The sequence below is a fragment of the Canis lupus genome, chromosome 14, assembly GCF_011100685.1.
Source record: "Canis lupus familiaris isolate Mischka breed German Shepherd chromosome 14, alternate assembly UU_Cfam_GSD_1.0, whole genome shotgun sequence".
Classification (NCBI taxonomy): Eukaryota; Metazoa; Chordata; class Mammalia; order Carnivora; family Canidae; genus Canis; species Canis lupus.
Genome location: NC_049235.1, coordinates 15,484,202 through 15,505,902, shown reverse-complemented (window position 1 = coordinate 15,505,902; position 21,701 = coordinate 15,484,202).

Below are 21,701 nucleotides of genomic sequence, written 5' to 3'. Positions count from 1 at the left end.
CTTCCTTTATATTTTAGGCCTTTAAGTCACGTTTATTTTCCTTTACTCAGGGCAGATGAATCTGTTCATAATCCCCCAGTACTATCCCTTTCCACTGCAATTCTCAGCATCATGGATAGAAGTTGCCTTTTTTAAAAAAAAATCATGCTCTCTTTTGCTGTTCTTCTATGTGGGTTCTCTTTGGTTATGTAGGAGCTATTCAGACAACCTCAGTTCTTTAGGAGAAATTGCCCTCTACATAGGTGTTTGTAGAGGAGATGAGTTCAGGGATTTTCTAGAACTGGACTGGATAAACAGTTGTTTGTTTTATCATTTTATCAGTTCAAGTGAAATATAGAAACAGTTCTCATTAAGTTCCTTCATCCTCCTTATTTATAATAAATTGTACTAAATCTTTCTTCTGCATACATTTAGAAACATTTGAATGTGTTATAATTTGCCTCACATGTAAAATATTACTTAGAAAATGAAGAGGAGGAGAATCTGTTGTATTTATCTATATTTTTACGTGTCACGTTATTTCCTTTTTTGGCGACATTCCAAAATTCCTTCTTTTATACTTTTGTTTTTTGAATTTAAAGTACATCCTTTAGGTATTCCTTTATGGTAGATCTGCTGGTGACAAATCTTTTAGTATTCTTTAAATGCACACTTGTCTCAATTTTCCTTTCATTCCTGTAGGAATGTTTTACCTGATTTGTAGGATGTTTTACTGGATTTGGGATTCTGGATAGACAAATCTTTTCTTGCAATTATTGAAAAATATAGTGCCATGTCCTTTTGACCCTCATTTTTGTTTTGTTTTTGATGAAAAATCCACTGTTCTTGAAAATGTTTTCCCCTCTTGGTTTTTTTTCCTCTCTGGCTTTTTTCAATATTGCACCTTTATTTTTAGTCTGCGGAAGTTTAATGTGTATTTATATAGATTTATCTCATTTTGGGTTTGGTTAGCTCCTTTAATCTGTAGGTTTATTCTTCATGTCACATTTGCAAAGTTTTTAGTTGTTTTGTCAAGGACTTCTTCAATCCTTCCTTCTTTGTCTTCTTCAGGGACTCCAAGGATATGGATATTAGAGCTTTTATTATAATAATTCTGCATGATACTGGATTTTTCCCCAGTGTAATTCTCTCTGCACTTAAATTGAGGGATTTTTAATTTTTTTATTTTTTGGATTTTCTCTTCTGTCTCCTTCACTCTGCTTATGAGTCTGTCCTTGAGCTTCTTTTTGTTTTTTGTTTCATTTTTAGATTTTATTTATTTATTCATTAGAGACAGAGGCAGGTATAGACACAGGCAGAGGGAGAAGCAAGCCCCTTGCAAGGAGCCCAATGTGGCACTTGATCCCAGGACCCTGGGATCTTATCCTGAGCCGAAGGCAGACACTCAACCACTGAGCCAGCCAGGTGTCCCTGTACTTGAGCTTCTTATTCCATATATTACTTAGTTTTAAAATCTCCATTTGATTCTGCTATTTTTTTTTCTTGAAACTTGCTATTTCCTTGCTGAGGCTTTTAATTTTTTTAAAGCATGTAATTATTTTTCTAGCATATTTTTAAATAGCTGCTTTAAACTTTTTGTCAGCTAATTCTAACAAGTTGTTAAAATTGTTAGTGTTGAAATCTTTATTTTCCAATTGTTGCCATAGAAAGTTACCACAAATGTAGTGGCTTTTAACAACAAGTTTATTATCTTACAATTTTAATGGTCAGAAATCTAAAATTGGTTTCACTGGTTGAAAGTTAAGGTACCTCTGGGTTTTTATTCCTTTCTATAAGCTCTCGTGGAAACTTCGTCTTTTCAAGCTTCTAAAAGCTAGTTGTGCTTCTTATACTTTCCTTCCATTTTTAGAGCTAGTAATGGCTGGTCAAGCTTTTCTTATATGTATCACTCTGATACTAAGTCTTCTGCCTTTCTCTCATCTTTTTAAAGTACTCGTGTTCTTCTGCTTCTTCTATCCTCATTGTGATTGTATCCAGTTGTTTTGCATCTCAGTTATAGCATTATTTTTTTTCTGCCTACTAGTTTTTAGGTCTTTTATAGCTGCAGTAAGGGTTTCTCTGGTATCTCCTATGCTTTTTTCAAGCCCTAGTATTTTTGAGTGACTGTTGTTTTGAATTCTTGCTCAGATATATTTCTTATATCTGTTTTGAGCAAGTCTCTCTGTGACTTCTTCCTAATCTTTCCTTAGGGGAGAATTCCTCCATTTTGTCATTTTGGCTAAGTTTCTATCTTTTGTTTTATGAAGGCTTTGTTATGCTTCCTGCTACTCAGAGTAATGCTGTACTAAAAAGGGGTTATACACTCTCCAGGACCTGGCACTTCAGCAGAGCACACAGCATACATTAGAAACACTTCATGATGTGTTTTGACTGCTCTTTTCCATAGGTCATTCATCTGCAGAGTCCCTCCTTGCTTGCAGTGGGGAGTGTTTGGGACTTTAACTAGATGTACTTTAATTTGTTTGTTAAGATGAGCCCAATAAAAGAAAAAAAATAATGAAAAAGAAAAAAACAAACAAAAACATGGTCCAAAAAAAGAAAAAAAGAAGCCTGATCCACAAAATGAAAAAGGGAACAAACCAGCAAAAACCTATAAGCCTGATTCCAATGGGAAAAAAAAATAGGGGAAAGCCTGTTCCTATTTCCACCAGGACTAAAGCTGATGCTTTGGAGCTCTCTATGATCAGTGGTCTTGGTACATGTGGGGGACCTGTGTTGGCCCTCTGAGGCAGAGGCTGGCTGCCCTGGCTCACAATCAGACATTCTTTGGTAAAGATGCCCCTGCAGGGCACAGAGGGATGGAGTTTGGTATAAGCAGCTACAACCACCACTGGAGGTGCTCTGTTTTTCTCTGAAGTCTGACCATGCTGGTGGGCAAGGTGAAGGGAGGGAGAGGTGGAAGATGGCTTCACATTCCCCCTCTCATCCTGGGGAGGGAAACTCCCAGCCACCACTACTCAGGAAGCCCTCACAGAAAAGCCAACAATCTCTTCTCCTATAGTCCAAGCCTCTATCTGATCTCTGCCTTCAACCTGTCTGAGTCTGGGCCATTTGCATATCTGGTGCCACAATTCTGTTTTGAATCCCAGTCACATGTCAGAGATCAAACTCAAAATCTTAAAGGACCCAGCCAGGTAAGGACCTATTCTCCTCCCCTGGAGAAGATCCTCATAGTGCTGTGCCTGGCTCTGCCTAGTAGCATGTTATTTAATTAACTTCATGTATTTTTCATACATTTTTCTGCTTTTTACAGATTTTTTCTTTTGGTAGATTTCTAGTTCCTAGCATTATGGCCAGAAAAGGTGCATGGTATGATTTCAGCTTTTTTGAATATGTTCTATGTACATTTGAAACATATGTGTATTCTGCTGTTGTAGGGTGGAATGTTGTGTATTTGTCTGTTAAATCCATCTTGTCCAGTGTGTTGTTCAAAGCCACCGATTCCTTGTCAACTTTCTGTTTGGATGATCCATCCATGCAAGTGGGGTGTTAAAGTCCACTATTATTATTGTATCTATAATTTCCTTTATGTTTTTTATTAACTCTTTTATTTATCTGGGTGTTCCTATGTCAGGTGCATAAATATTTACAATTGTTTTATCTTATTGGATTGTTCCCTTTTGTTTTAAAGTCTATCTTCTGTGACAGACATTTGCTACTCTTTCTTTTGACATTTGCATGATAAATGTTTCTCCATCACTTTACTTTCAATCTGCTGGTGTCTCAGTCTGAAATGAGTCTCTTGTAGGCAATATATAGATGGGTCTTGTTTTTTTTTTTTTTAAGATTTTATTTATTTATTTATTCATGAGAAACACAGAGAGAGAGAGAGGCAGAGACACAGGCAGAGAGAGAAGTAGGCTCCATGCAGGGAACCAATGAGGGACTCGATTCCAAGACTCTAAGATCATGCCTGGGCCAAAGGCAGACGTTCAACTGATGAGCCACCCAGGTGTTCCGGGTCTTGTTTTTTTATCCACTCTGTCACTCTATGTCTTTTTATTGGAACATTTAAGCCATTTGCATTCAAATATTTATTGATAAGCATTTCCTATTTTGTTACTTTTTTGTGGTTTTTGTTCTCTTTCATGGCTTGTTGACTTTCTTTAGTGATATAGGTTCCTTTCTCTTTATCCTTTGCATATCTAATACTAGTTTTTGATTTGCGGTTACCACTCAGTTTGTGTATAACATCATCTTCTGCATGTAGTCTGCCTTAAGTTTATGGTCGCCTACATTTGAACCCATTCTTCACTCCTCTCCTCCCATATTTAGGATGTAAAATATAATACCCTATACCTTTTACTTTGTGAATACTTTGACTGTTTTTTACTGAAATGTTCATTTTTAATGCTTTGTGTTTTTTACTTTTCATACTCTCACTTATGGTGTTTTGTCCCCCATGAAAGCCTATTTCTCATAGGCTGAATTCGTGGTCATGAACTCTTTAAATTTTTCTTTGTCTGAAAAATTCTTTCTATTCTGAATGATAGCCTTATTGGATAAAGTATTCTTGGCTATAGATTTTTCCCTTTGAGTACTTTAAACATATCATGATACTTCCTTCTGATTTATAAAGTTTCTGTGAAAAATTTGCTGAAAGCCTTATGGGATTTCCCTTGCATGTAACTGCTTTTCTTTTGCTGGTTTTGTTTTCTTCATCCCTATTTTTTGCTATTTTAATTACTTTGTGTCTTGGTGTGGACCTCCTTGAGTTGAAATTTTTGTAGAATCTCTGGTCCTCTTGGATCTGTATGTCTGTTTATTTCCCCAGATTTGGGAAGTTTTCAGCTAGTATTTCTTCAAATTTTCTGCCCCCTTTATATCTCTTCTTCTGAGATCCTTTTTTTTTTTTTTAAGATTTTATTTATTTATTCATGAGAGACACAGAGAGAGAGAGAGGCAGAGGGAGAAGCAGGCTCCATGTAGGAGCCCAATGTGGGACTTGATCTTGGGTCTCTAGGATCACACCCTAGACTGAAGGCAGGAGCTAAACTGCTGAGCCACCCAGGGATCCCCCCTGAGATCCTTATTACTGTGAAAGTTGTTATCACTGAGTTTCCTAAAACTATTACCCTGTTGTAGGCAGTGTTTGGGCACCAAACATATGCAGTAGTCTACTTGCAAAATGTGACCTGATCATGTTGCCACCAAAATTGATATCCTGCACAACACACACATCAGGAGATGTAGTGTGGAGTGAACCTAACTTTTTTCATTCATGTAAATAATCTCATGGACTACCTATTATTAAAGGAATGAGAGATACAATGTTTATAAAAAAGAAAATAGTAGCTCAGAAAATGGAATAAATTTAACAATATATATAACAAATCTTCTCCAGAATCTATTTTGCTGAAGTGGGTAAGGTTTGCCATCACCTACTACCTTTGATACTAGTTTCATTCATTCAAAACCTTTATTTCACATTCTGGAGTAGTTCAAGGCAGCCCATCATGATGCCATTTGTCACTCCTTTATAGAGGCATTTCACATTTAGATCATCCTGCCATTTTATTTCTCTAAATTCTTAAAAAACAAATTCTTCAACGCACCTATATCCCTTCATGTATTCACAATTACCTCTTCACACTGTAAAGTCTAATCAAGTAATGCCTGGGTAAAGAATGAGTTTTAGCTGCTTCATAGACTAGAAGTCTTACAAACGGAACTTATTTCTCAAGTTCTGGAGGCTGGAACTCAGAGATCAGATTGTCAGCATGGTGTGAATACTCTTCATATTTGCAGACTGCCAAGTTCTCCTTGTGTTCTCACACATGGGAGAAAGAGATGGAGCTAGCTCTCTGACCTTTTCTATTAAGATCACCTGCAAATAGCATCACCATGGGAATTAGATTTCAACATATGAATTTTAGAGAACATTCAGTCTGTAACAAATACATACATGGAAACATTCTCAGTTGGATCTAATTGATCTTTTCCTTTAGTTACTCCCACATGCAAAGTCCACAAAGTGATATAGTACTTTAGCAGAGTGCTTACCAAATATATAAAAGGCTTATGATTTGAAACTCTGATTTGAAATTGAAAATGTATATTTCTTATAAAATAACTTTTGCTTTTATTGAAGAGCTAAAAATAATGCATCATAGAAAACTTGAATAACAGAAGAGTAGGGAAATATTTTCTACTATTATAACCCTTTTCACCCCCAACCTAGACTCAAAATTTAAGCAAGTCTAAAACCTTGTTTCAAGAAGAATGTAATTCATTTCCAGGTTTGCCTGCAGAACACTGAAGAAAATACTGATATGCTATGCACTGGTCTTTTGGACTTTCAGACCACAAAATGTACAAATCAAATGATCTCATTTTTTTATGGTATATCTTTTTCCCAGGCAGTTAGGTTAGCTTATTCTTTAACCTTACTCTCATTTGTGACAGGCACATGTTGTGCTTCCTTGGCATCTTCTGATGAGCGGAGTACAATTAATAAGGGCAGCAATAACATGTATACTCAACGTGTCCCTTTCAGAGAATGCTGTTAGACTTTTTCTTCTTGCTGAACAAAGTACTCTTCTGTCTTTGAAGAAAGAAGGAGGTTCTCTCTGCCTGTTGAGCAAGTTCATTTGAAAATCTTGTGGGGAGAATATCACAGCATGCAAGCCGAAACAGTCTTTGCCTCTATTTTCAGAATCTCTTCAAATTACAATAATATGCCGAAGAAGCATATGAGAGAAGATTTTTGAGCTAAAACAGAGCTTTTTACCTTTTAAATAAATCACTTTACTCTTAAGAATTTATTTTCCAATTTAGAATTGCACACTTTAGGAAATGTTACATTCTTTTGGGAGCAAAGAAAGAAATGCCTTTATGAAACAAGTCTTTTTTATAAATATTAGAATCTTACAGATCAAAAAATCCTAATTTATCACTTGTGTAAATATGAAAATTTTCATTTTCCAAAAAACATTTTAAAATATATTGGAAAAAGAATTTAATGTATTAATATGCATTTAAATTAATTTTCAGGAGGCTCCTGGGTGGCTTAGTCCATTAAGCATCTAAATCTTGATCTAGGCTCAGGTCTTGATTTCAAGGTTATGATTTCAAGCTCTGCATCAGGTTTGATCCTACTTAAAATAATATTTTCAAACATTATATATTACTTATTTTTATTCATCATAGTTAATAAACTATTTAATTTTCATGTTTCATAATCCTCTATGAAGTTTTTGTTCATATTCTTAGGTAAATCAAGGGATTTTTATTTTGATTGACATGACTGAGGATTATTATACTCTAAATAAAGGTATAATGCTACATATTGTTTTTCAAGGTGTAGCTTATTTTTAGTTATATGTTTTAATGTTCACAATGAGAGGTAAGCCTGAAAATTAAAGTAAACATAGTAGATAATTATCTTAACTGATTTTATGCATCATCTATTCCAAGAGTTCTTGGTATATTGTGAAAAATGTTTACATTTGCACTTATATTATGCTAAATACAGGAAGGGGAAAATTAGATACTAATGGATGAGGCTATGAGAACAATTACTAAGTAGATATCTACTTCTTTTTGTCAGTAGAGTCTGTAGAACTTTGATAGGGTTGCAAGGTTCTTGAGAATGACAATGAAAGCCAGTATTTAGAGCCCCAGCCACTTTTCTGCTATTCTAGTGCTAAGACTTCAATGATTCACTCTTAGGTAATTCCTTTTCTTATGTATAGGATAGATGAAACAATTATTTTCTGATTAAGTAAGTATTTTTCTCAATAATAAAATTAAAACAAGCAGATTACAAATATTGAAAGGCAAATCATTTATAGTTTAACAAAAATGTGAAAATATGATTTTTGGCTTTTTGAAGAAAACACTTTTTAAAAATCAAGTATTAAAATTTTGTTTTATCAAACATGGAAACATTTCTTAACATTTATTAATTTTTTTAAGCACTTACCCAGAATTAAGTCACTAACAACATCAAATCTCTAGGAAATATCTAAAACTCTGAAATAAGATGGGGAAAAAAATCTTTCTCAGTATAACAGTCATCATAGAGTTTGTCTGATAAACCCAGCAAAAAATAACTGACACAACCCATGAACAAAAAGCCTAAGTTGTTTTTAGGTAGAGGAGGCCTAATAACTTAGAGCCAGACATCTATGTCCATCGATCTATATTTCAAAGTAACAAGATTGGCTATCTCATTTCCTAGCTCACTGCCAATTGGAAGCCACCACTAAGACAGTATTGGCACTACCAGGGGCGCATACAGTGATAGAAGGAGAGAGCAACCTGAGCAAATGCTACTAAGAGAGAAGGAAAAATTGTATGTCTTTGTGCTACATGGTCTCAGGTTACCTTAAACAGCTTAAGTCCCAGTTACCCCAAGAGCATCATTGAATGATGCCTAAGAGGAATATACATAAGAGCAAATTTTTGTTTCATAATAGTAATTTTGTAAAGGTTAATCTATTTAAAAAATACATTATTTGGACAACACTCACCTTTTTTAGCATTTGAAAAGCTTGTCAATTTACTATGTATCATTCCTCTGAGATCATCTTTCAAATGTTCCAGATTAGCAGAAATTAACATCTAAAATTACAAGTGTTTTGACAATATAGTGTAAAGCAAACTTATAAATTGCTAGCAGTAGTACAGAAAACAAGAATAAACTAGTAAACTTGAACGTGTGTCTATGTAGCAAAATAACTTCTCATAGAGAAAAATTACTCATATATACTAGAATTTATGAAAAATATGTACTAGGATTTATGAAAAAAGTTTCTAGCAGCATTGCTGTAATTGAAAGAAAACCTGGAGAAAAACAAATGGCCATCACAAATATTGGTTAATAAATTATAGGCTATATACTCAATTATATATATATATATATATTAAAGATTTTATTCATTTATTCATGAGAGATACAGAAAGAGAGAGAGAGAGGCAGAGACACAGGCAGAGGGAGAGGGAGGCTCCATGCAGGGAGCCCGATGTGGGACTCGATCCTGGGACCCCAAGATCACACCCTGGGCAGAAGGCAGGCGCTAAACCGCTGAGCCACCCAGGGATCCCCTCAATTATATACTTTAAAGCAGGGAAAATATACCACAGCTATATGTAAAAATATGTATATAATATAAATAACATTGAATAAAAACTAAGCTTATAGAAAAATAACTAAGTAATGTTAGTTTGTAGCAAAATATATAGTTTAAATGTACTCTTTGAAAAGAGACCTAATTTCACTATATGGAAAGTTCACTCAAAATGTTATCTCCAATGTGGATTGCAGGGTATTTTTTGTTTTTATATGAAAATGTTTCACACAAACATTTTTAGTGATGAGAGCTACTTTTGTTCTTCTCTTAGTTGATAATTAAATGTAGACTTTTATATTTTATATATTCAATAAATATTTGTATAGCTAATAAATTGGTAAGTTATTCTGGTTTGAATGTGTTGGCCAGAGGAGTAGTTTACCTGCAGTAAACTAAGTTTTTACAAGCTATAACTGACCTTCCAATATTATATAGTCCCTAATAGTAATCATACTCATAGACTTAGGTTCATGGGCTGGTGGCATTAGATATAAAAAAGGTTATTGGAGAATGAGGCAATTTTTATTTATATTTATTAAAAAATTAAATAACCCATATATCCCAAAATAAAAGATTTTACTAACAGTGGTGCCATCTCTTGATGCATACATCAGACAGCTTATGCCAAATATAGCTCCTGAGCTGTTTTAAGGAAAAAGTAGGTTTATTATTATGCAGAAGGGAAATTTTCATTGTCATTCATTATAGTTTCTGTCATCCAGTTTCATTAGTTGATGGATTATATTAAAAACCAAATTTACCTTCACATTAGTATCATATGTATATTGTGCAATATGTAATGTAGACACTAGTGAATAATAAAACCTTGAGAGAGATGCTGACTCATTTAGCTCTAGAATAGTCTCTTCTTGTCTCTAGTTGAGACCTAAAGTAACTTAAAAATTAAAAAAAAAATAGCAAGAAGTCTATGTAAAATTTCAAAGTTACCAAAAAGATTTTTTAGTAGTCTATGATTAATGATTAACCTTGTTTACTTGTGTACAGTGCTGAGCTCATGACAGTATGAAGTCATCATAATTAGTGAAATTTTAAAAAGCTAAGCACCAGTAATATAAGACAGAATTTTATAATTTATTTCAGTTGCGATAGCTGAAATTATACCAGCACAAGAAATGTAATTTAAAGATATCTTCAATAAACCTGATGATAAATGTTTAGCAAACCGTAGGGAAAGGTAAAATATCAGATACCATTGGAGAAATACTTATTTTTCTAATTGAGTAAAAGTTCCTTAAAATATTTATTAAACACTAGGGTACCCAACTAGTTACATATTAGTTAGCATCTAGTGTTAGAAAACAAAATATTTCTGAAATTTAAAGAAACAAATGTATTTAATGAATGTCCCAAGGCAATGTATTTTTCAGCCACCATATAGCAAAACTCCCAAACTGAGTAGCATGTTTTAATACAGATATACTTTATCTTCCTCATAAATCATTATTTTTCTATAGGATGCTAAAATACCAGAGAAAATATTGATAATAATGGTTTCATTTCACACTATATTTTTAGGTACAAATTTGTTAGTGTCATCATCGATGTTGGAGCTGTTTTACTTGGGATTTAAAAAAAAATTAGTGTTAATGTCCAGCTATAACTATATACCTGAAATGCATTCCTTACATCATTCAGAGAAACACTTCAGAAACAAATACATGGAAGCACAAAGTGAATAAAATACTGCAGGATATTATCTGTATGGTTTGTTTTATGCAAATAAGACCTTAAAAGTGAAATCTTTAAAATACTATGTAATGGGCAGCCCTGGTGGCCCAGCAGTTTAGCACTGCCTTTGGCCCAGGATGTGATCCTGGGGTCCCGGGATCAAGTCCCCCATCGGGCTCCCTGCATGGAGCCTGCTTCTCCCTCTGCCTGTGTCTCTGCCTCTCTCTGTCTCTCTGTGTCTGTCATGAATAAATAAATAAAATCTTTTAAAAAAATACTATGTAATGATATAGGGAATAGCTTAGAAACCTTTATCTTAAGATTACCTTAATATTATGGTGAAAACATAAAAAGAATTGGCAGAACTAAAGTTGAACTCTTTCTCTTCATGAAGCCAGGTATTCTAAATGAGCTGGCATTTTCTGTGACATTGTAGTTGTCAGAAATGTGCTACCTAATAGATTTTCCCTTTAAATTTAGAACCATTTATCTCTTCAAATTATAGCTTAGTCTTTTTAATAGAACTTGTAGATAGGACATTTACTTTGTGGTTCAAAATGCAAAAATATAAGGTATTATAGAGTGAATACTTTCTCTTCTACTTAAACTAGAGAGTTGTACATAGTCTTCCAGACACTTTTTATATTAAAAAGCAGTAAGCATTTTTATCTCCCCTTCTTTTTACACAGAATGTATAATAGTTCCAGAGCTCTTTCCATATCAATATGTATACTACGACTTTTAAAAAAATAACTGCTTGATATTCTTTTATATGGATTCACCATAATTAATTTACTATTCCCTATTGGAGAATATTTGTGGTAGGCATTGTCACTGTTCACCAATATCCATTTCCTATTACCTGGTATCACATTTCTCTATCCTTGTAAAGAAAGGCCTGTCCTGTGTCTGATTTTGGCCAATGAAATATGAGTGACAGGGATATATCACTCACAGAGACACTTTTAGAGAGAATGAATACTTTGCCATATTCTCTCCTTGTCCCCTCTCTTCCTTAACCAGACGACAAAACCATAACAATTGCAGGTGTTTTCTCCTGTTTCAACCTGGGGTCTAGAAGGAATACAATAATTAGGACCCATGGTAAACACCTGATGTGAATAAGAAATCGTTTATCAATAAAGAGAATATTTTCATTTGTGAACATAACATTTTCTAGATGACAATGATTGATACGGTAGCAGAATTTATGTGCTACCAAAACATAGAACCTATGGGTCAATGTTGTCTTCGGTAGAAAGTGAGTGGAAAGAAAAGTGTTGTTAAAGCTGGAAGGAAGACACAAAGAGATGGAAAAATATTCCATGCTCATGGATTGGCAGAATTAATATTGTGAAAATGTCAATGTTACCCAGGGCAATATACACGTTTAATGCAATCCCTATCAAAATACCATGGACTTTCTTCAGAGAGTTAGAACAAATTATTTTAAGATTTGTGTGGAATCAGAAAAGACCCCGAATAGCCAGGGGAATTAAAAAAAAAAAAAGAAAACCATATCTGGGGGCATCACAATGCCAGATTTCAGGTTGTACTACAAAGCAGTGGTCATCAAGACAGTGTGGTACTGGCACAAAAACAGACACATAGATCAGTGGAACAGAATAGAGAACCCAGAAGTGGACCCTAAACTTTATGGTCAACTAATATTCGATAAAGGAGGAAAGACTATCCATTGGAAGAAAGACAGTCTCTTCAATAAATGGTGCTGGGAAAATTGGACATCCACATGCAGAAGAAGGAAACTAGACCACTCTCTTGCATCATACACAAAGATAAACTCAAAATGGATGAAAGATCTAAATGTGAGACAAGATTCCATCAAAATCCTAGAGAAGAACACAGGCAACACCCTTTTTGAACTCGGCCATAGTAACTTCTTGCAAGATACATCCACGAAGGCAAAAGAAACAAAAGCAAAAATGAACTATTGGGACTTCATCAAGATAAGAAGCTTTTGCACAGCAAAGGATACAGTCAACAAAACTCAAAGACAACCTACAGAATGGGAGAAGATATTTGCAAATGACATACCAGATAAAGGGCTAGTTTCCAAGATCTATAAAGAACTTATTAAACTCAACACCAAAGAAACAAACAATCCAATCATGAAATGGGCAAAAGACATGAACAGAAATCTCACAGACGAAGACATAGACATGGCCAACATGCACATGAGAAAATGCTCTGCATCACTTGCCATCAGGGAAATACAAATCAAAACCACAATGAGATACCACCTCACACCAGTGAGAATGGGGAAAATTAACAAGGCACGAAACCACAAATGTTGGAGAGGATGCGGAGAAAAGGGGACCCTCTTATACTGTTGGTGGGAATGTGAACTGGTGCAGCCATTCTGGAAAACTGTGTGGAGGTTCCTCAGAGAGTTAAAAATAGACCTGCCCTAAGACCCAGCAATTGCACTGTTGGGGATTTACCCCAAAGATACAGATGCAGTGAAACGCCGGGACACCTGCACCCCGATGTTTATAGCAGCAATGGCCACGATAGCCAAACTGTGGAAGGAGCCTCGGTGTCCAACGAAGGATGAATGGATAAAGAAGATGTGGTTTATGTATACAATGGAATATTACTCAGCCATTAGAAATGATGAATACCCACCATTTGCTTCGAGGTGGTTGGAACTGGAGGGTATTATGCTGAGTGAAGTAAGTCAGTCGGAGAAGGACAAACATTATATGTTCTCATTCATTTGGGGAATATAAATAATAGTGAAAGGGAATATAGGGGAAGGGAGAAGAAATGTGTGGGAAATATCCGAAAGGGAGACAGAACATAAAGACTGCTAACTCTGGGAAACGAACTAGGGGTGGTAGAAGGGGAGGAGGGTGGGGGGTGGGAGTGAATGGGTGACGGGCACTGGGGGTTATTCTGTATGTTAGTAAATTGAGCACCAATAAAAAATAAATTAAAAAAAAAGAAATAAAATGAAAAAAATAAAAAATAAAAATAAAACAATTGCCTACAAACACAATTGCACATAGCCTGTGGGGTCCATGCAAAACTGGAAGTACATAGCTCCATTCAATTTTACCAAGTAGAATTGGAGGAGCAATGTTACCAGATCTTGCAAATTGATGTATTTTATTTATTGGTAGCTTGACATTTATGTGGTTGTGGTAAATATCCTTATTTGAAGTGTTGAGAGGTAACTGCATAAAAAATTAAATATATCTATAGGTAGGATTTTGTCTCCAAAAAAAAAAATAATAAAATAAAGCTGGAAGGATGGAGATCTACATTTATGCTTTGGAGAAATAGTGATAAAACCGTCACCTTCAATAACTTGCAAAGTCAGTAATGTTTTTTATCATTTGATGAAAACATTGGCAAACAGAATACTACTGTTGACTATACTTGAAAAGGAATTACACAAAAAGATAAGCCCAGAGCAGAAATTGCCGGGTTTGAAAGGCGAAATGAAAAGTGTGAGAGACAGTCCTGAAAGTTAGGACTTGAGGTTTGCAAGGAAGATTGTTTTAATTTCTAACAGCAAAAGTCTTTGAAATAACTCCTGTAGAAAAGATTGTATAAAACAATTGCTAAATTTTCATTGGAAAGGTGATTTTTATGAAAAAAGATTAAGAATATGACTTTCTTAAAGTCTTGGTAGTTCAAGGTATATGCGATTATTTATATGTAGAAAGAGACATGTCTTGAGAAAAATTGTCAGTGTGGTTGTTTGCACATAATATTGATTGAAAATAACTAAGAGGCCCATGGGGATCCCTGGGTGGCTCAGCGGTTTGGCTCCTGCCTTCAGCCCAGGGCGCGATCCTGGAGACCCGGGATTGAGTCCCTCATCGGGCTCCCTGCATGGAGCCTGCTTCTCCCTCTGCCTGTGTCTCCACCTCTCTCTCTCTCTCTCTGTGTCTCTCACGAATAAATAAAAAAAATCTTTAAAAAAATAAATAAGAGGCCCATAAATTATTATCAAGAGGAACAGTAGGCTGTATGAAACTAGACTATTGTGCTTCCAACTCTCTGTGGGCAGAAAATGCACTGAGGAAGATGATGGATAAAAATTACCTTGAAGCGAATGCATTCAAGCACCATAGGCAGCAATGGTTGGGGGATTACCTTTAGTAGGACAAATAATCCCTGTCAAGGATTATTCCACCCAACTAGGAAAGAAGCCCATTTCTGTAGATGGCTAATATGAACTGGCATTGCTAAATACGAGCAATGAGTTCATGTTTCTCCATCTGAATGGAAGTGTTCATAGCAGGTATGCTTTCCTTGTGTGATTGCTCTGAATCTGATTGATGTGGCAGAGGGTGTCTGTAGGTAGTGAATTCCTAGAAAGAGAAGAAACGGGTGGGAGTTTTGTGTAGTTTTCCTTGGGAGAAGGTGAATATATAAGCAAGAGAGGGAGGGACCTCAAGATTTGCTGATTTGAACGGAAGCCTGTGGTAAATCCTATTATAGTTCATCAGAGGATTATGTTCAGATTTCTTCTTTCATTAGGGCCAAAATTGGCCATATGCCTTGTTTTTACCAATAAATGTACACAGAATTATGTAATAAAAATCTTTATTATATAGGGCACACTTTGACATGCCTTTTTCTTTTTTCATTGCAGCCCTCATGTTCCAGATCATTCCTTTTCCAGAAACTTGATTTGAAAGGGAGAATAAATTCTTCAAGCAGTATCCATGCAAAAACGTTCTCTGAAGTATATACCACGGGTAATAAATAAAATAGTAAAGTTTTATTAATTTTTTTAAAGAAGATTTTATTTATTTGACAGAGAGAAAGAGAGAGAGAGAGAGAGAGAGAGAGAGAGAACCATCAAGTTGAGTTGCAGGGAGAAGGAGAGGGAGAAACAGACTTCCCACTGAGCAGGGAGCCTGATACGGGACTCAACTGACTTAGCCACCTAGGTGCCCCCACACTTTACTGTTTTAAACCATTAAAATTTGTGTTGCCTATTACTTCAGCATAACCTAGTGCATTCTGATTATATGACTTGTATTTAAACTTTTGCTATAACAAATATAACTATAATGGCATACACATATCATTTTGAAAATGTGTAAGTGGATGTGTGTTTAAATTCTCAAAAGTGGAATGATTAAGTCAAAAGATATAAATGCAGTCATTTTTATAGATATGGATAAACTTCCCTCCAAGACCAGTGTTATTAACTTTCATATATTTACTGGGAGTTTATGAGATGCTCATTTATTCATCACTTGCCAAGAAAATGTATTGTCAAAATTTTGGATGATCAAACATTTTGAAAGTCAGCAAAGGTAAGTGTTTGTAAGAGAAACTCTTTGTAGAAAGCATTTGTAAAATGGACATTTAAAATGTTTCCACTCTTACATGATTTTAAAGCTAATACAGATATGTATCATCAAAAAATCTTCTATGGATTTATAAGTGTAGACATTTAGACACAGATTTTTCTAACACAGATTAAAATCTTCCATGTGAGAGTTTCAGTGGGTTTTAAATCTAATTTCAAAAGTGTGTAATGTCTGATTGTCTGGAAAACCTACTAATTTAAGGATATGTACACATTTACCAAGCAAATTAATGTACTAAAGGAGAAACATATGATCACATTGCTGCTAGATATATAAATAGTATTTGTTAAGCTTTAACACTCAGTAGTGAAAAAATCAACTAGGAATTTTAGGTAATTTCCTTAATTTGGCATACCTTATCTCTAAAAAGAATGTTTGATAGACATTATACTTAATGGCAAAATACTGAAGACTTTCTATTTGAGATGAAGAATACGAGGAGGGAGTCAGCTTGTGGTATGTCTATTAAACATTGTATTAAACATCTTAACCAGTTCTGTAAATCATAAAAAGGGAAAATATATAAAAACAAATTTGTATTAGAAAGATAAAGGTCTATCATTATTAATAGATGATATGACCGAATAGAGAAAATCCAAAAGGATAAATTATTAAAATTAAGTGAATGTAGCAAGGTCACTGATAGAAGATCAGTATATGAAAACAATCCATGTTACTATTTCAGCAACAGAGCAGAAATGATATTTTATTTTATTTTAAAAAGACTTTATTTATTTATTCGTGAGAAGCACACAGAGAGAGAGGCAGAGACATAGGCAGAGGGAGAAGCAGGCTTCATGCAGGGAGCCCGATGTGGGACTCAGTCAGGGATCTGGGATCATGCCCTGAGCCATAGGCAGACACTCAACCGCTGAGCCACCCAGGCATCCCAGAAATGATATTTTAAAAAGTTATCAACCAAGTAGGGAAAATATTATCTTACAATAGATAAAACTCAACAAACATCTATGTCTCCACATCAAGAATTTTTCAACAGCAACATTATAAAACTACCCAATATAATACTATTACCACCAATATAATACAAACCACTGTATACAATAATTTTAAAAAGTGTCGTAACTTCAAGAGAAGACCTGCATATAGGTATTCTCTGTTTTTGAAAGTTTGTGTTACAACATTTTGCTTTCACAAAGGACTTAAATTACTACTGTTGCTAATCAAAAGAAATCTGAAGAATATTTTCACTTTGAGAACAACAACAAAAAGGTAAAAAGCTAGAATAGTAGCACCAAGCATTTTCCTCAGACCTACACTTAGCATCTGCATCAAGCCTCCATGTCTTTGACCTGTGCCTGTAAGCATGTGTGTTTTATCTCAATTTATTTTGTGCATCTGTTAGTGAGATGTATCCTAAGGAACCAGAAAAACCTAAGATAGGTTATTTTGGGGCTTGGGAATGATTTTGATTTTTCCATATAAATTCAAGACAATTGTTTCTATGCTTTATGTCATTGCAGTTTATGAAATATTTCACAGGAACGCACTACGTTCAGATAGCAAGGGAAACCTATATAGGGATTTATGATGTTTATTGATTGAAAGTCTCAATACTAAAAAGATGTCAGTCCTACAAAAATTGACATATAACTTTAATGTAATCCCAATAAAATGTCTAAAATGTCTACCTGTTTTCCTTTATTTAGAAGTGAAGAGGCTGGTGTAAAATTTATATAAAATGCAAAGAAGGGTAATTCAGGTAACAGAAGATGAATTTTATCTGTCCTGTTATTCTTGCACTCAGTAGAAAGTGCTTCTGGCCTTATTCCAGAATATTGTGCTTTTTGTTTGCCATCATTCTCCTATCTACAAGTTGACATAATTAGTCCCTTGATTCCTCTTACACCAGTGACCCAGTGTTTCAATTTGTGTATAATTATATTGCCTTTTGAAGGTATCTACACAGCAGAGGAAACATGTTTATTAGCTTCCATTCCTGTTTCTATTGCAGAGGTGGGCTTATCTATTATTCTCTGACATGTTTCATGTCTTATTAATTTGTAGCTGCTTTCTTTTCTCTTCATTCCTTCTTTACACAGGCAGGGAAAAGGTACTAAGGTAGCCAGCATAAAGGAAATATCACAATGGTGAAAAGGGCAGATTATGTTCTATATTTGAATACTAATTCAAAAACCAACTTTCATCTCTGAAGTGAGGCGGTGTGCCTGCCTCTCCCCAACCCACTGTCAGGCCACAGTTGGATGGTCAGTAGACACCTGCCTCTCCGGGGACCCTCGTGAGCTAGGACTTCTCAAAAGATAGATTCAGGACCTTTACCTCAGAATTATGTAAACTGTGATTGTGTTTTAGAAAAATTATTGTTTGCTAAAACCAATTAAGTTTTTGTATATGTGTATATGATCACAAAAATGAATTTTATAAAATGTTCTGTACAGTGAAGTTGTACCCTCGAGGTGTACTCTTGGAGTGGATTCTTTCCTATGAAGTCTTATCTGCAGTTCTGTGTCTCGGGAATGTTGTGTCTCTTACCGCCAGCCAAGGGTCGTTAGGAGAAAGTCGCGTCCCACAAATCGGAACACTCCTGTGTACAATACTGTAGCTTGTCTTGTTTCTTTTATTGTTATTTTAGCCAATAGAGCCCCTCCCTTACAAATGGTGTTTGGTCTTCTTGTTGCATTTCATGGACCTGGGGATTCCCTAGCAGAGGACATTAGAGCCCCTTTTCATGACCTTACCGATTACATCTTTGTCTATGTTTAATACTTTGTATTGGAAATTTTAAATGCGGATTTGTGTAGATTTCTAATACCAAAGACAGAAGTAAATGTTTTCTTCCATATGCTTTGTCTTGCCTGTATGCAGCCATTGTGTAATACGGTGATTTAGAGTGTATTTCACTTTGTAATATTTTGTAAATATGTCAATACAATAAAATAGTTGCTACTTGCATTAAATTGAAAAAAAAAAACAAAACAACTTTGTTCCCTTATATACATCATCAGCCCCCTCAATCTCAGCTTCCTTATCTATAAAATGGAAATAATACTATATTTTGCTGTGGGAATTTTAAAACAAACCCAAAGTGAAAGATCTATTATAATACTCAGCATATAGGAAAGGCTTAATAACTGTTAAATAAGTAGCTGAAATCAAATAAGAAATCATTAGGTAGAAAATGATTTTATTTTATTTTTTTTAATTTTTATTTATTTATGATAGTCACACACACAGAGAGAGAGAGGCAGAGACATAGGCAGAGGGAGAAGCAGGCTCTATGCACCGGGAGCCCAACGTGGGATTCAATCCCCGGTCTCCAGGATCGCGCCCTGGGCCAAAGGCAGGTGCCAAACCGCTGCGCCACCCAGTGATCCCTAGAAAATGATTTTAAATGAATTCTTTGTCTAGGAAATATAAACAGAGTAAGACTATCTGTGCCAATAAAATCCAGGAAGATGTAATGTACGTGAGGTTGGAGAATAGTTATCAAAAAACATTATATTTGTTTCTGTTAGTAAGACATTAAGAGTATAACTAAAGAATGCAGGAGAAATATAGGAGAAAGGTTGTGTAGTATAAAACATAGTAAAGTGGGTAATTATAGGAATGATGTCATCATGAAAGTGGTTTAAGACTTAGTGCCTTTTAATCCCTCATTTTCAACAAATAATTGGAGGTTTATTCATGAACAAATGTACCTTTGTGAGAGTTGTAGGATCTAGCACCATTTGCTGAGGGACTTGAGAGGCAGCCTGCTCACCTGCAAATCCAGTAACAGTTCAGTATGAACTGTGGCACCAGCAAAGCAGCAAACTTGCTCCAAAAATCTTTTGTTGGGAAAAAAAAAACCCACCCTCAAGAGTGCTAACCTGAGCAGATAACCACAGACAAGAAAGAAATTTCAGAAGTCCAGCCTTTCTAAAGGGATATTCTATGGTGTGTGTGTGTGCACACCTACATACACATTACAAGTTTAGATGCAGTAGAGGTGCTACACAGAACTTCATCCCCACCCTGACCACCCATAAAGGCAATACTGGACAATGCTCAACTATCAAGTGGCAGCAAGAGAAAAAGGAGAACAGTGATCCAGTGCCTGGCTACCTCAGTGATGGGGCATGCTGCTGGAAAAAAACAAAAAACAGAAAACAAACAATTTCTCTCTGATACCACCCAAAGTACTGAGTTGGGATCTCCAGGACTGACTAGAGGAAAAGATCAAGAAAAAGGCAGGTGAGAAGAACAAGACAGTTCTCGCTGAACACATCTTACAGGAAAGCCACACCTAAGCTTTTGGGAGTACCATATATGGTGATAGCCATACTCTATCTGCAGGCACCTCTTAACACCCTGAGTGCTACCCACACCTCCTTAGCTCTGCAGCCAATTGTATATGCTCCTGAGTGTATGGGCGAGAGTAAGCTGCAGTAGACAGAGAATATGCTCAGAAAACAGGCGAGGGTCTGTATGCAAGGGAGAAACCACAAGTTTGGGCCAAAGTGCCACTTCTGGTAAATAAAAGGCAGGTTTATAGAGGCTTCTATATAGTTGTGAGTTGTAGAACTAGAGAAGTTCTAAAAGTTTAAGAATTCTTCCTAAAAATTTAAAATTCCTGAAGCTTAAGAATTCTCCAGAAGAAACAATAAAAGTCAAACAGGTGTATTCATACAAAGGCAGAGAAAACCCCCAAATAATACCACAACCAAAGAATAACCCCATCTGAAGACAACTGGCAAAGAGATGGCTGATACTTCAAAGGTGAAAGCAACAACACAGATTTATAAGGAACATAGAAAATAAACAAACGAGAAAATATGTTATCACCTGAAGATAGTAATAATTCTCCAATAACCAGATTCAAAGGCATGGAATTTTACAATCTAGTTGTAACTCAGAATAACTGTTTTGAAGATACTCAACAAGCTATAAAAAAATAAAGACAATTAAATGAAATCATGAAAAAAATCTTTAAAATGAGATACTTACCAAAGAGATAGAAATTACAAAAAAGAAGCAACACACTAATGAGGAGAGGATGTCAGAGTAGGATGATATGAATGAAGCTCAGCTCATTTCCCAACCTAATAGCTACAATCTGTGTAGCTAACTCAGATGATCTGACTACTGGCAGAAGAGACCTTCCACAGCTAACCATAGAACAAAGCTACCATCAAAAAGGGTAGGAGGTATAGAGACATAGATGAGAACAAAACTCCCGGCTTAACTAACCATAAACAGGAGGAACATCACAAGAATGGAGAATTGAGTGGCTCAGACCATACTCCAGGCATTAGGGACTTTCATTGGGAAGAGAAGTTCCCATAATATCTGGTTTTGAAAACCAATGGGGCTTAACTCCAGGATAGCCAGGGGGCAATAGGAAACTGAGATACCACCCTTAAAAAAATCATCAAATAAAAATAACTTGGCCAAAGACACAGCACAGAAGGAGAGATTTGTAAAGTGCCTGAGTATACCTGAAAGAGGATTATCGACGAATCCTAAAATATGTACCAGAGGAGCAGGGATCTGAAGGAGATTTCTCTAGGCACAAAAGGGCTAGTGGGTGCCATTTCTCTTCACCACTGCCAGAATAGATGGT